A 14,871-nucleotide genomic window follows, 5' to 3' on the forward strand; every position below is an offset into this window, starting at 1 on the left:
ATAATGACCACCTAAGTGTCTACAATTCCTGTTTAACGTCTGTTTTAGGTAAGGCTGCATCTTTGGTGAAGCGTAGGAGTTTGTGATGCAGTGAATGTTTAAGGCGTTACACATTTTTTCCAAGTCAGATTTCCTGGATACTACCACAACCTATTCTTTTAAAATCAGTTTGCTAATGTGGTGTGAAGTGACTGATGTTATTGTTTTCAAGTCGATCTGTAGTGCATTGGCCTAAGTGGTTAAATATGTTGCCCAGAAATTGTTGAAGGCCCTGGTTCCAGAACTGGTTACAGCAAGTTAGTAGTAATATTTGCTAAATGATGCCATGCATTCCAAGTCTTGCCTATTCAAACCAAACTCAAGTTGCAGTAACAATTGTGTGTAGCTTGACAGATTAAAAATTCTTCTGTAGGCTTTACATTGTAATTTAACAAGGGTGGTGGAAAATTTCCCTGGGTAAGCTTGTTATCCGTAGGCGATGAATGGGTGGCAGTATCCCTGCCACCGCTACTGTTAAGATTGCTTCTTCCGAGGGTTTTGGTAATGATTATAAAGTTTACAAAGTGCAAATGTGACTGCTGCTGCTCGTTTCCCAAGTGCATTAGATGTGTGTTGGCCTTGCCATTTTCTGTGAACCATATGCCTGGATAGGTGTACTTAGCTGTCTTTTCGATTTTTAAGTGGCCAAGACTCCATGACTGTTTGAAATTGTGCTTATATTTTCTAAAGACCATGACCTTGGTTTTAGGGGTTATTTTGATTATGGACATTCAGCTGATCCAGTGTGTGTTGCATATTAATTTTAGTGTGATCCAAAATGATCACATCGTCTGCATATGGAGAGACTGGAAGACTGTGAGACCCGATCCTAGTTGGCACTGATTTGGCTTTGGTTATTGCTTTGCTGTGTAGAGGTTAAATAAGATAGGGGCCACCTCACACTCTTGTTTAGGATTTCACGTCATTGGTATTTGTGTTGTAGTCGCATTTACGCTCCCTAGTTTGATCTGCACTAGTGTTGGAATAGAGGGAGAGGATCATTTTCAAGAGGGATCCAGGAATGCCCCCTTGTGCAAGCTATTGTGGAGCTGCTGAAATATCATTTCCCATTCTCTGCAACCAAGACTGTCACATCCCATCTCATCTAAAAGCCTCTCAGGCAGAAAAAGGACTACATTAATTAATTGTCTGACCTCACCATATTGTTCATCTGTCATGCCTATGCTACCTTTTTGGTGACTTTCACCTCCTATATAACAAAAGCTTCAAACTCATCAACAGACTCAATGTGTTACAGTATGGAACACAACAAACACATTCCAAAGGCCACATCCTCTACCTTGTCTTCTCACCATCACTGTTAGAAATTGGGTCTTTGGTTGGCAGTCAGGTTAACCCCCTCCAAGCGAGGACCCTCACCCTAGTCAGGGTAAAAGAGAATCACCCTCAGTTAACCCCCGCTCACTCCCTTGGTAGCTTGGCACGAGAAGGGAGGCTTATCTTCAGAAGCAATGTGAAAAGTATTTGTACCAACACCCACAGTAACTCAGTAAAAACACTACAAAATGACACAACACAGGTTTAGACAAATAGGTAATATTTATCTAAACAAAACAAGACCAAAACAACAAAAATCCAACATACTCAAGTCAAGATATGAATTTAAAAGAATAAGAGTCTTAAAGCCTTTAGAAAACAGTGAGAACACTGTTAGCGCACAAAAGTACCTGGGTAGCATCAAAATAAAGCCGCACAGGTGAGTGAGCATCAAAAAAGGCCAGCAATGTGTCAATTTCTCACTCGCAAGCAAGACCGTTTGTCATTCCTCCTCCGGTCGGGTCGGCGTGCATCGTTTCTCCTCTCCCGCAAGACAGCGATGCGTCGATCCGGACAGGCACCTCGGGTCTGGGCAGGCTTTGCATTGTTTTTCCGTGCCCAGCGATGTTGCATTGAAAATCCGGTCGCAGGGTATCACAAAACCGTGGTGCATGGGGTTTGCGTAGTTATCAGCACCCGCTAGTGGGTGTTGCTTGTTGTTTCTCCAGAACTACCAGTGTGGCTTAAGGTCGGGCTGTAACATGGAGAAGACCGCTACCTTACATATAATAGACGATGCTCGCCTCACCACAGATGAAGATGAACCCCTGCCTCCTTATATTGGTGGGTCTCTCCGCTGCCTTTGTCACAGTCAAATATCCCATCTTCCTATGCACACTGGAGTCAAGACTGGGATTCACTGCCACTTTCCTTCAATGGTTCTCCTCCATTTCCAACCAATACCAGTTAGTTCACATGGGCACCTCAAGGTCCCAAAAGATTCATCAGAGGACACTTCCCCATCACGCTGGAAGCAAAGCATTTCTCTTCCGATCATGTGATGGGGGCCTGAGAGGCTTCAAAGGGAAGGAAAGGACTTTCCTTCCATTTGAAACGCCCACTAGACACCAGGGATTTATTTTTCTATGGAAACTGGCATGAGGGGAGCGACCCCTTGGGCAAGGGTCGCTCCCCAGGCAGGCAATATTTTTCAAGCCCTTTTTTTGCCCCCCCCTTGGGGGCAGATCGGCCTATTGTTAGGCCGATCTGCCCCCAGGTGGGGCAGAATCCACTAGGTGCCAGGGATCATTTTTTGTTTGTTTTGTGTTTTTTTGTTGTTTTTTTTTTAAAGTTTAGAGTGACCCCTTAGGTAAGGGTCGCTCCCTATGGGGCAAATTATATTTAGGCCATTTCTGGCCCCCTTGGGGGCAGATTGGCCTATTTTCAGCAGGCCAGTCTGCCCCCAAGGGGGGCAGAAACCACTAGACACCAGGGAGTTTTTTTTTGTTGCGCCAAATTCACGGAAAGGGAGCGACCCCTTAGGCAAGGGTCGCTCCCCGGGGGGCAAATTTATTTTAGGCCATTTCTGCCCCCACCCCGGGGGCAGATTGGCCTATTGTTATTAGGCCGATCCGCCCCCAGGGGGGGCAGAAACCTCTAGGTGCCAGGGATACATTTTTTTTTTTTTTTGTTTTGTTTTTTAGAGGTGGGGAGCGACCCCTTAGGCAAGGGTCACTCCTCTGGGGGGCAAATTTATTTTAGGCCATTTCTGCCCCCACCCCGGGGGCAGATTGGCCTATTGTTATTAGGCCGATCCGCCCCCAGGGGGGGCAGAAACCTCTAGGTGCCAGGGATAAATTTTTTTTTTTTTTGTTTTGTTTTTTAGAGGTGGGGAGCGACCCCTTAGGCAAGGGTCACTCCTCTGGGGGGCAAATTGTATTTAGACCATTTCTGCCTCCCTTGGTGGCCGATTGGCTGATTTTTGTTAGGCCATCTGCTCTCAGGGGGGGGGGCAGAAACCACTAGGCACCGGGGATCTTTTTTTTTGCGCCAATTTCACACAAGGGGAGCGACCCGTTGGGCAAGGGTTGTTCTCTGGGGGAGGGAGGGCAAATTTATTTTAGGCCTTTTCTGCCCCCCGGGGGGCAGATCAGCCTATTGTTATTAGGCCGAACTGCCCCCAGGTGTGGCAGAAACCTCTAGGCGCCAGGGATAAAAAAAAATGTGGGTTTTTCTTTTTTTGTTTTGTTTTTTTAGAGGTGGGGAGCGACCCTTTAGTCAAGGGTCGCCCCCCTGAGGGGCAAATTGTATTTAGACCATTTCTGCCCCCCTTGGGGGCAGATCGGCCGATTTTTCTTAGGCCAATCTGTTCCCAAGGGGGGGGCAGAAACCACTTAGGCACCAGGGATTTGTGTGTGTGTATGCGTGTTTTCTTTATGGGGGCAGCCCCTTGGGTAAGGGTCGCTCCCCATGGGGGCACATTACCCTTGGGGGCAGATGGGTCTATTTTTGGAAGGCCCATCTGCCCCCAAGGGGGGGGCAGAAAGCAAACCAGAGGCCAGGGAAGTTTTTTTTCTTCAAAAATAAGAGGGTCTGGATATGGCCATACCCCCACCCCAAATAAATGGGGCCAAAGTTGTTCTGCCCACCAGTGGTCAGATGGGGCAATTACCCCTTATCCACACCCCGGGTGGGCAGAAAGTATACTAGATGCCAGGGAATTTTAAAAAACCAATAAATATTGGGTAGTGGCTACCAACCAGTATGGGCCTGTTTATACCCCCACCCCAACTGAAGGGGGTAACAGTCTTTCAGCTCTCCCCCGCACTCTAAAACATCTTATCTCACAGCAAGCAAGAAGATATTTGATTATTTTGGGTTTTAGTTTCACATTTGGGCCATGAGAGCTTGGCTAACTCTCATAATCTTCCCACTTGGAATGATGAGGGCTGCACTTTATGGACTTTGGGACGCAGCCATGTAGAAAAATCTACAAGACCTAGACACATCTGAAAACTAAACATCGGGGTGATTCCAGGGTGGTGTGTTTCACATGCACCCTGCACCATTTTTGTACCCACAATCCCCTGCAAACCTCCAACTTTGCTGGAAATCACACATTTTTCCCACGTTTTTGTGATGGAACCTTACGGAATCTGCAGGAATCCACAAAATTCCTACCACCCAGCATTGTCTCATCTATACTGATAAAAATTCTGCTGCACTTGTCAGCCTAAAAATTGTTTTTTTGCAAACTGCCCTTTTGGACCTCCTTTGGTTCCCCCTCAATATCGACATGTTTTTGGCTCTTCCCTTTCACAAGCACTTGGCCCACCTACACAAATGAGGTATCATTTTTACTGGGAGACTGAGGGGAACATTAGATGGTATGAACTTTGTCCCAGTGCGGTGATCCCACACAGAAATGTGGGAAAAATGTGATTTTTAATCTAAATTTGAGGTTTGCAGAGGATTCTGTGTAAGAAAACATTGGGGGATCCACGCAAGTCACACCTCACTGGACTCCCACGGGTGTCTAGTTTTCAGAAATGTCTGGGTTTGGTAGGTTTCCCTAGAAGGCTGCTGAGCCCAGGACCAAAAACGCAGGTGCCCCCCGCAAAAACAGGTAGTTTTGTATTTGATAATTTTGATGTGTCTAGGTAGTGTTTTGGGGCAATTCCTTTCGCGTGCAGTAGGCCCACCCACAAAAGTGAGGTACCATTTTTATCGGGAGACTTGGGGGAATGCTGGGTGGAAGGAAATTTGTGGCTCCTCTCTGACTCCAGAACTTTCTGTCACCGAAATGAGAGGAAAAAGTGTTTTTTTGGCCGAATTTTGAGGTTTGCAAAGGATTCTGGGTAACAGAACCTGGTCAGAGCCCCACAAGTCACCCCATGTTGGATTCCCCTAGGTGTCTAGTTTTTTAAACTGCGCATTCTTGCTAGGTTTCCCTAGGTGCCGGCTGAGCTAGAGGCCAAAATCCACAGCTAGGCACTTTGCAAAAAACAGCTCTGTTTTCTCTGTGAAACTGTGATGTGTCCACGTTGTGTTTTGGGGCTTTTCCTGCTGCGAGCGCTAGGCCTACCCCCACAAGTAAGGTACCATTTTTATCGGCAGACATGGGGGAACACAGAATAGCAAAACAAGTGTTATTGCCTCTTGTCTTTCGCTACATTTTTCCTTCCAAATGAAAGATAGTGTGTAAAAAAGACGTCTATTTGAGAAATGCCCTGTAATTCACATGCTAGTATAGGCATCACGGAATTCAGAAATCAGCAAATAACCACTGCTTCTCAACACCTTATCTTGTGGCCATTGTGGAAATACAAAGGTTTTCTTGATACCTATTTTTCATTTCTTATATTTCAGCAAATTAATTGCTGTATACCCGGTAAAGAATAAAAACCCATTGCAAGGTGCAGCTTATTTATTGGCTCTGGGTACCTAGGGTTCTTGATGAACCTCGAAGCCCTGTAAATCCCCGCAACCGGAAGAGTCGAGCTGACGTAACGGTATATTGCTTTCAAAAACCTGACATGACAGGAAAAAGTTACAGATTAAAACGTGGAGAAAAATGGCTGTTTTTTTCACCTCAATTTCAATATTCTTTTATTTCAGCTGTTATTTTCTGTAGGAAACATTTGTAGGATCTACACAAATGACCCCTTGCTGAATTCAGAATGTTGTCTACTTTTCAGAAATGTTTAACTTTCTGGGATCCACCAATGGTTTCTCACCCATTTCGGTCACTAACTGGAAGAAGGCTAAAAGCACAAAAAATAGTAAAAATGGGCTATGCCCTAGTAAAATGTCAACATTTTGTTGAAAAATTGGGTTTTCTAATTCAAGTCTGCATGACCTGAAAGCTGGGAAGATGGTGATTTTACCACTGCAAACCCTTTGTTGATGCCATTTTCAGGGGAAAAAACACGAGCCTTCTTCTGCAGCCCTTTTTTCCCATTTGTTTTTTTAAAAACGATTTTTGGCTTATTTCTTGGTCTCCAGGGGAACCCACAAAGTCTGGGTACCTCTAGAATCCCTAGGATGTTGGAAAAAAAGGACGCAAATTTGGCTTGGCTAGCTTATGTGAACAAAAATTTATGAGGGCCTAAGCGCGAACTACTCCAAATAGCCAAAAAAAGGCTCGCCACAGGAGGGGAAAAGGCCTGGCAGCGAAGGGGTTAAGGGTATCCTACACATCTCATACAGGGTCTGAAGAAATGTGATAATTTTGTCCACATCCTGATGGAACTCCATTGGCTTCCCATGCTGACCCGCACATTTTCAAAACCAGCTGCATTATTTACAAGGCCATCAGGACTTACCCCGCTTATCCTGCAAACAAGCTCACCATCCCTGAAGGTTCTTGGCACACCCACTGCCAGGACCTATCAGACAGCAGACTAAGAATGGTAACAGAGAAAAACACAAGGCAGCAGCCCATTCTTACCTATACATCCAGGGTCTGGAACAATATCTCTCTATCTGTTAGCACCACCTCCACCCTGCTCCAATTTAGATAAGAGGTAAAGACTCACGCCTACATCACAGTGCAGTAACAATCCACCCAGCAGCTACCTTTTCTATCACTCATTGACCCTGTACAGTGCCACGCTACCTTGTGGCTAGTTTATGCTATATACATACCACATGCATGTATACATACGGAAGCACTGTTTTTATTATCAATCATCCAGCCTTACAATGGCCTGAAAGAGAGCAAGCAGTTTGTTTCTATTATGTAACGTGAATGATATCATCTCCCTCTACCCTTTGACTCATTTAACACCGGAAACCGGACATGGCCTTTCATTTGCGCAGTGTGGGTTTGCTTGACACGATCGAGGAAAGGCTCTCAAAACAAATCAAAAGAACGCATTCAAACTGCAAGACACACAATTTAAAAATCAATGCAAGGCAGAGTCTATCAGCCTTTGAATTAGAGCACACTGAAGTGGAGTCTGGGTGGTGACGTCAAATTAGGATGTGACTGAAAAGGCTTCAGCGTCGATAAGGCACTTTCGCAATGAAACAAGCTGTGTGTTTGGGTGGCATTCTTTGCTGCCATTGGTAGTCACAAGTAAGACAACCATCAACAAATCAGTACAAAATGGGGATGGAAAGCATTTTGGCTAAAAGGAGCATAAAACCAACAAATAAATTCTTCACGTTTACAAAGCAATATCTGCACAATTTTAAAAAGGCAAAAAATTACCAAATCCTGTACATCTTTTTGCACTCTCCTGGCCAGTCTCTTATCTTTCCTGTTCTTTTTCTGCAATGCTTTGAAGCAACCTACCCTAGTATAAAGCACTAGTAAGCCTTAATGCATATGTCTTTAGTTAACTGAAGAAGCACATGGTTCTTCTCATAGTGAATCTTTGACTATTAAAGCCAGATGTACGAAAGTTCCATTTCGCATTTCCTAAATAATGAATCCTAAGAAATCGATATTTAGGAAATGCAAAATGGACTGTAAGAAAATTCCAAATTCCTAATAGCGATTCCAACAGAGTCGCAATCGCTATTAGGAAATTGGTATATAGAAAATGCAAAACCATTTCTACCTATGGGCCTGTAGGAATGGTTTTGCATTTCCAAATTTGCCAAATTTCGAAATGCAAAGGCTTTCGTACCAATGGGCCTAAGACCCGCTTAAATCTAATGGAAGAAAAAGTGGTGCTCTTGAAAAGCACTCCTATGCTCTCTGGGCAAGTGCGCACTTCAAGACACTGCAAAAAGTGCAGTTTGGGTGTCTTTTGCCATTTTGCACATGGTTACCATCAATCTGGATTCGACGATTATAGCATTTCCTAAATGGCCATTTCACATTTAGGAAATGCTATGTACTTGTTCTTGAGAAATCGAAAATAGGAAATCCCTATTTGCAATTTCCTATTTTGTGACTATCAAACTGCGATTTCTACTAAGTAGAAATCACAGTTTCCGTTACCACAGATCCCTTTGGACATTTAAAAAGGGAGTTTTGCATTTCTTAGTGGGCCGAAATTGTGATTCGGCCTGTTAAGAAATGCAAAAACCTTTCATGCATATGGGCCTTAGTCCTGACTCTTGAAATGTCTTTCATTGACAGGTAAAGATCAGACCGTTTTACACAGCTAGAATAAAGCAATTCGGGAGCTCGGGTGGGCGCATATTCTACCCCTTCTGTGTCAAAGCTATGTCCCCAGCACACCCATCAGCTTCCCCAATTTAGTTTCTTTTCTCTCGGTTTAAAGCATACTGTTGATAAAAATAGACAAAAAGAGGAACCTGTGGGATACTTTAAAGAAATTGGGGCAGTATGACTAGATGTAGAAGAATTACTGTGGTGAGCAATTCGTTCTACAACATCCCTGTTTGCATTCATTCGAACGTGCTAGAATATTCTAGAACACCCTCAACAAAGTGGGAGACGAGTGCTAGGTGTGACGCTCCAGGGCATGACGTCTGATCGAACTGTGCATCTGTTCTGGAACAGAGGTCCAATATGTAGTGTCTGCAGAAAGTACTTAAGTGGTTGTTTTGCAGATCACATTAAGACAAATGTGGTGCCTGATATCAAGAGATGCTGCCTTGGCCTGCATGAACATGGATCCAGTCCAGTGAAAAGTGCAACTCCTCACACAACAGTAGTATTCAAGTTACGTTTGCCAAAGTTAGGGATAACATGTGTGACAAAAAAATCCCCTTTAAGGATATAGAATTTTTGTCCGATCCACCTAAATCATGGGGGCCATCCCTAAGTGGTGGTGGAGTGCCCTTTCAGCAAAATAAAAATCTTAAAAAATCAATAAAAAAATGTAGAGAAGCAGACTCAGACTTTTTATTTCACGTGAAAGTCTGACAGGACCTTTGGTGAAAATCAATAGAGAATACTCATAACACTTTATCCTTATTAATAGGGACTGTTGTCGGAGAAGGATTAGTGATTATTAAATGTCTCATCATAAGACCTTATGGAAAGGGACGTGTAAGCCCACTTTCCAATTTAACAAAAGTGAGTTTAAAAGTTGTAAGAGTGTACAATGCTGAGACTATACATAATTCATAAACAGGACACCATTTCCTAATAGATAGATATCACTGAGACCACAAATATACCTAATTATAAGAGCACTGCAGCAAGAAATAATCTCTGCCTTCAGTCCTATAGATGCAAAGGTAGTTAAGTGGGGCCGAAAGGGTCCACCTTGGAAAACAAAGAGCTAAGAGGAAAAAAAACACCACAACATCGTCCAACTTTCTCTGAGTGGAAATAGCACTTTCCACCCAGAGACAGGCATAAGAACACAAACTTATAGCTGAGAAAGACAAACCTTTCAAGGAGTCTTTCCTTTCAACAATGTGAATGAACTAACTATTGTCCCTGGAGACAAAAACATTTATATATTTAAAAAAAAAACTAAAATAAAAGATCAGTGTTGCTACCTTATTGTGCCACTTGCATTCATAGTAAATTTGTATTCAAATGATTTGCATTATCCAACTGATTTGCATATCTGGTCATAAGAGATCGCAAAATGCCTAGTTTACCACCAGGATTTCTCATCTAATGCCCACCTCTGTAGCCCTACAGCAAGCAGGCAAAGTTAAGAAGAGTAAGTGCTCCTTTACCTGCTGATATCAAACATGGAAGTGGCAGAGATCAGCATACTTGAAACACCACCACTGGCCAGTATACTGCCTTCAGTTGTAGGATGCTGTTGTGATTTGATCTGTCCAAGGGAGTCCATGTATGGGCATTGAGGAGGCCAAGAGATTCCCATTATCATAATCAGAAGGGATTTTGCACTTGGAATCTCTTGATCTGGAAGGCTGACGGACAACCCATATCAAAGGGCTGGTGGGGATAAAAGTCTCACTTTACTGCCTAAGAGACTAGTTTCAGTGAGGTTTGCTGCAGGATGTCTTACTTACAGAACTGTGATAGCTGAAGCTGAGTACATGGGTATTAGATGACCTCAGGGAGCAATCAGGACAACCATAATAAATCATCTGACTGTGGTACAAGACTAAAACTGAAAATAAGAGGAAGTATCTTGCATAGCCTGGATTTACATACATTGTGGGGTGGGGAAGAGGACCTTGCCTACGTCTGTATCCAACACAACCAAACCACTGAGACAGACTACTGAGTATCTGAGTTTGTTAATTTCAGACTTCCTCTTCCCCAGAGCCGCATATTCATAGCTATGTCTAATTATGACAGGCTTCTCCGACGAGAGGCTCGTGAACTAAGGGTAGCTCTCCAGCTACTTGTAAGCTCTCTTGTGTGCAGTCCAGCCTAATAAATTAGAAGATTTTACATGGCTGAATTAATATATGTATACCAAAATTGATAAGCATGTATTTAGATGACAATGTGTGTAGTTTCATATTTCATAAGCTGATGTTTGGGGAAAATGGTTGCATTTCGAAAATTCATTTGAAGCTGATATTTGAGTGATAAAATCATGTGGCATTGGGGAGACTTATTACTAACATTATTACCTTATAGCCAGGGGCCTGCAGCAATGGCTGCTATATATTACCCACATAAAGGCATTCCAAATTGGAACCCTACTAATTTCATGCGTTTGTAAGAATTATCAATACAAAGGTCCTTGGGACTGCAAAGAGAACTGTATCACACACTGATGCTATTCCGTGGCAAGTCATGCGATGTGGGCACCACTGTGATGATCGTTGCTAGCATAAATTGGAGACTCCTGTGTTGAATGCTAGAAATTCTGTTGGACTCTTTAGGCTTGCGCAGCACCTCAGCTTACCCTGCAGAGGTAGGATGTCTTGACGCATTGAAGCAAGCCACCGTTTTAAGTGGCAAGGGTTCTTCGAGGTAGCATGGGAGTGAGATATGGAGGCTCCAGAAGTGGTGGAAAGTTGCGCGTGTAGAAAGACATTATAGGATAGAGAAAGAGGAGATTGGAGACAAAAGGGTGGCAAGTTAAGACAGTGGCTCTAGAGTGAACAGTGTCAAATGGGGCTGGTGAGCAAGAACGAGGGATGGCTGGAGGGAATGAAAAGAAGCATAAGAATTATATGTAGCCGAAGCACCAGTAACTAACAAGGAGAGAAGGAAGCTTTCTTGTCACAATGCCATCATCAATGAAACTGTGTTCCAGTCAAGCGGAGTCTGCAAAGGCCTGCTGTATCCTACTCACTGTGCCCTAAGGCTACACCCTCAACATCATCAAGGGCCTGGAGGAAGAGAGCTCCTTCCTCGGGCTGTATTACAACCCTTACCCCATGAAGCACTAGTTTGTTGCTTGTGTTTTTTTGCCGATAGATACATTGTTCGTGAGCAGAAGATGGATAAATCTTTAGGCATAGATTCGCATATTAGATTTTAGTGTGATTCTCACTTTGTGCTGCTGATTAATCCTTCAGGAGCAGATTGTAACATCTAAAGCTGTGAAAATGCCACAGTGATCAATAAAGGGCCTCACAGAGCGGGTTACGACCGAATATAAGAGATTTATATGAGAGAAGACAATGGTGCCTCCCACTCGGTAGCCAGTTGTCTTGGGATATTAATACCAATGCACGCACACTACAAAACAAACATACCTTAGCACTTAAACACCCTACCGGAGCCCAACTCAACAGTACGCTAGATACTGACTTTGTCAAGAGGAAGCCGTGGTCGGCCCTGCGGGGACTTGAACCTACACACAGACGCCTACGACCCGCCGCCCACCCCCTCGCATGCTGTTCGAGCGGAGTCCTCCAACTCTCCGCGTGTACGGCGGAAACCTCCCAGGGAAATGGAAGGCAGCGTGCCTAGTATTGTTCAACTGAGCGTCTATTTATAAGATCAATCCAATGCTATAAATTCTTTTACACTTACTTAATATAGTGCGCGCTGCCTGCCCACTGATGCGATATCAGGAACCTGCAAGCTCCCCATTCGCCAACTGTGCCACTGTAGATAGTATGAAGCAAGTACGCGCCTGTTGCCAGGGCAACAATACAGCGCGCAAAGAGTGCCAAGCTGTGTTAATTCCTTCGCCCGTGAACCCCAGGGGAACAATAACATTCATCTTCATTCTCCCTTTGTCTCTTTCTGCTTTTTCACAATATCAAATTCATCTGGCGCACCTGAAACGTTAGGATCCTAGAAAACGCACCAAAACATGTTGACTTTTTTTCTTCCGAAAGTGGGGGCGCTTGTCTATCTTGAACCACTCAGAGCATTGCTGTGGGAGACGTGGTCAACGCCTGTATTTTATTGTCATTCATATAGGACAGGGCTAGACATTGTTAAAATCAGGGGCAGCTCCTCTGTATGGGCGGAGGAGCGTCTCTCCCACTCTCCGCCCCCCACCAGCAGCAACCGCTGCAACCGTATGCACATGGAAAGGATAAGAAACCATGTTTATTATCCTTTCCTCGTGAAAGGGGTGGGGCACTGTGCACTCCCCTCAGAGCGCATGTGTGTTTGGCCGGCCAAACACACGCGCAATAGGCCATCTCCGGCCCGGCAGCTGTGTTGCTGGGCTGGAGAGAGCCTGCACAGGCTCCCTGTCTGCCTGGGAGCGCCCTTGCTGGGAGTGCACTGAGCAGAGTCAGGATTGGCGCAGGGCAGGCTGGGAGCCTGTGCCTGGAGCCTGCAGGAGATGAGCAGCGTGTTGGCGGCGGCGCAAGAAGGTAAGTGTAGTTAAAAAAAAAATTATGAATCCTCCCCAAGTCCCCGCCCCTGCACGGCCCGCCCCCTTTATAACCCACAAGCCACGACTAGTAAAAATAGAGTCGCCGTGAAGCACTTGTTGGTGTGTACTCTCTGAGGCCGCACGCCAAAATGAGAGCATGCTTGGCACATATGAATGCGCGTCATGTCTAAGGCAACCCCTAACTCCTCCGTGGTGTAAAGGGCATGTCACAACGACTTGTTCACACAAGAAAACGACACTGACCTGGGGACACTACCTTAAGGAAAGGTATAAGTAAGAAGAATCGAGAGACTCAGGGAGGATGTGAGAGATAGAACAGGCGCGGGAAAGTGGCATGAAAGTATTAAAGAAACACAAACAAAACAGGGAGAGAGATGCACCGTGAGAGAAAAAGAGTGTTAGCAGAGAAATAAATTAAGGCGACTGAGAAAAACTGGAGTGGAGAGAGAGAGTAAAAGACAAAGAATGAGAAAATGAGGCAAAGAATGCAAGAAAGTGAAATAATGAGAGAGATAGAGTGTGTGAACAAGAAACAGAAAGTGTTTGTGAGTGCGTGTGTCTGTCTATATTTAGTGACATTTTGTGGGGGGACTGACCCCTGAGTCTGCGACCTCCTTTTTTGCTTTCAGCTCATTTCTGTCACAGAATATGAACAATCTTCTCACTGGAAGGCGTCAGTACTAGGCACTCTCAAGACCATCCACAGTTGCCTCCTGTAATTATGATATTGCATCAGCACAAGCCAAACTATTTCGGACACTGGTAACAATAAAATCACCAATTATGGCAGTGATGTCATGTGTGATGAGATCATGAGTAGGAGGAGCAAGTTATGGTTTGCACAGCTAACAATGCCAGGGGGAATTCAGTGTTTTTAGCTTTACAATAACATTACATTAACTTTAGTTTATATGACATGCACGCACGCACACAAACATATAATATTGATTTATAAAACCACAGTAAAAACGTAGCTACGGTTAACTGCACAAAGTATACCATGTTTCAAGTTGCCTGCCGTGTTTTGCTCAAGGAAGATAGCCTTTTTAGCTATGTCTACTAAACAGTGAAATCTGTCTGTTGGCGAAAAAATATATTGTCAGCTTACCGGCTGCTTAGAGCCCATCCACTGCTTACTATTGGTTGACTTTACTGTCACTATCATTTGCTTGCTTTTCATCCATTAGCTTGTGTGGGCTTTCCTTCCTCTTCTAGTATTTGTTGCTCCCCTGGACCATGAATGTTTTACTTGTATCCCGCCACTGCTTGTTGTTTGAGCACTACTTTTTTTCTTTTTGGTTAAGCATTCCATGGGAGTGCACTTGTTTTCCAGCTGCCTTCTTCCTGAACTTCTCTTTCATCTCCAAACTCTGTGTTGCTGTTTCTCAGGTGTATCTCTTCTCCCATGCCCCCTCCATGTTGCACTTTCCCTCGTGTAGTTCTCTCTTGCTTTGTTGCCCATTTGTTTCCCGCTGCCAGCTTAATACTGCTTTCTTGCCCATTACTCCACCATCACCCCTTCCAAAGATGAGACCTGTTGGGTTTGCTAATGCTTGTTTTGCCTAAGCCACTGGCAAAGTCATGTATGGAGCATGATGGGGGACATAGGTTGTGGTGTACATTGCATAACATAACTGGTAAATGACAGGGCTAAACGATAACTCACCCTTAAAGGTGGATTTATGAGTGAATATCTAATCTTTTTATCATGACTGCATTCACCTGTCATGTACCAATTCTATGCAGCACATAGGCTTTGGTTGTTCACAACAGGGACTGAAGGGAGGAACTGGCCTTTGACCAGGCCCTGCAACCAACCCCTAACCCACGGCCAACCCCTGCTGCACCTGGTCAACAGCATGGCACACTAGTGGTTGGTTAC

At 44.3% G+C, this 14,871-nt stretch overlaps 1 protein-coding gene across 4 annotated transcripts in view; it reads right to left on the reverse strand.

Moving 5' to 3' along the window:
* The window catches only part of FOXN3 (forkhead box N3), a 648,650-nt gene that overhangs the window by 370,711 nt on the left and 263,068 nt on the right, over positions 1-14,871 (reverse strand). The window contains exon 1 of one of the 4 annotated variants that reach the window (XM_069208162.1): positions 12,167-12,201. The exons of the other annotated variants lie outside the window; for them this stretch is intronic. The gene's annotated coding sequence lies outside the window, so the exon portion shown is untranslated. Of the gene's footprint in view, positions 1-12,166; positions 12,202-14,871 lie in introns of those variants that run through there. 4 annotated transcript variants of the gene reach the window in all.

Source organism: Pleurodeles waltl, chromosome 9 (genome assembly GCF_031143425.1).
Source record: "Pleurodeles waltl isolate 20211129_DDA chromosome 9, aPleWal1.hap1.20221129, whole genome shotgun sequence".
Taxonomy (NCBI): domain Eukaryota; kingdom Metazoa; phylum Chordata; class Amphibia; order Caudata; family Salamandridae; genus Pleurodeles; species Pleurodeles waltl.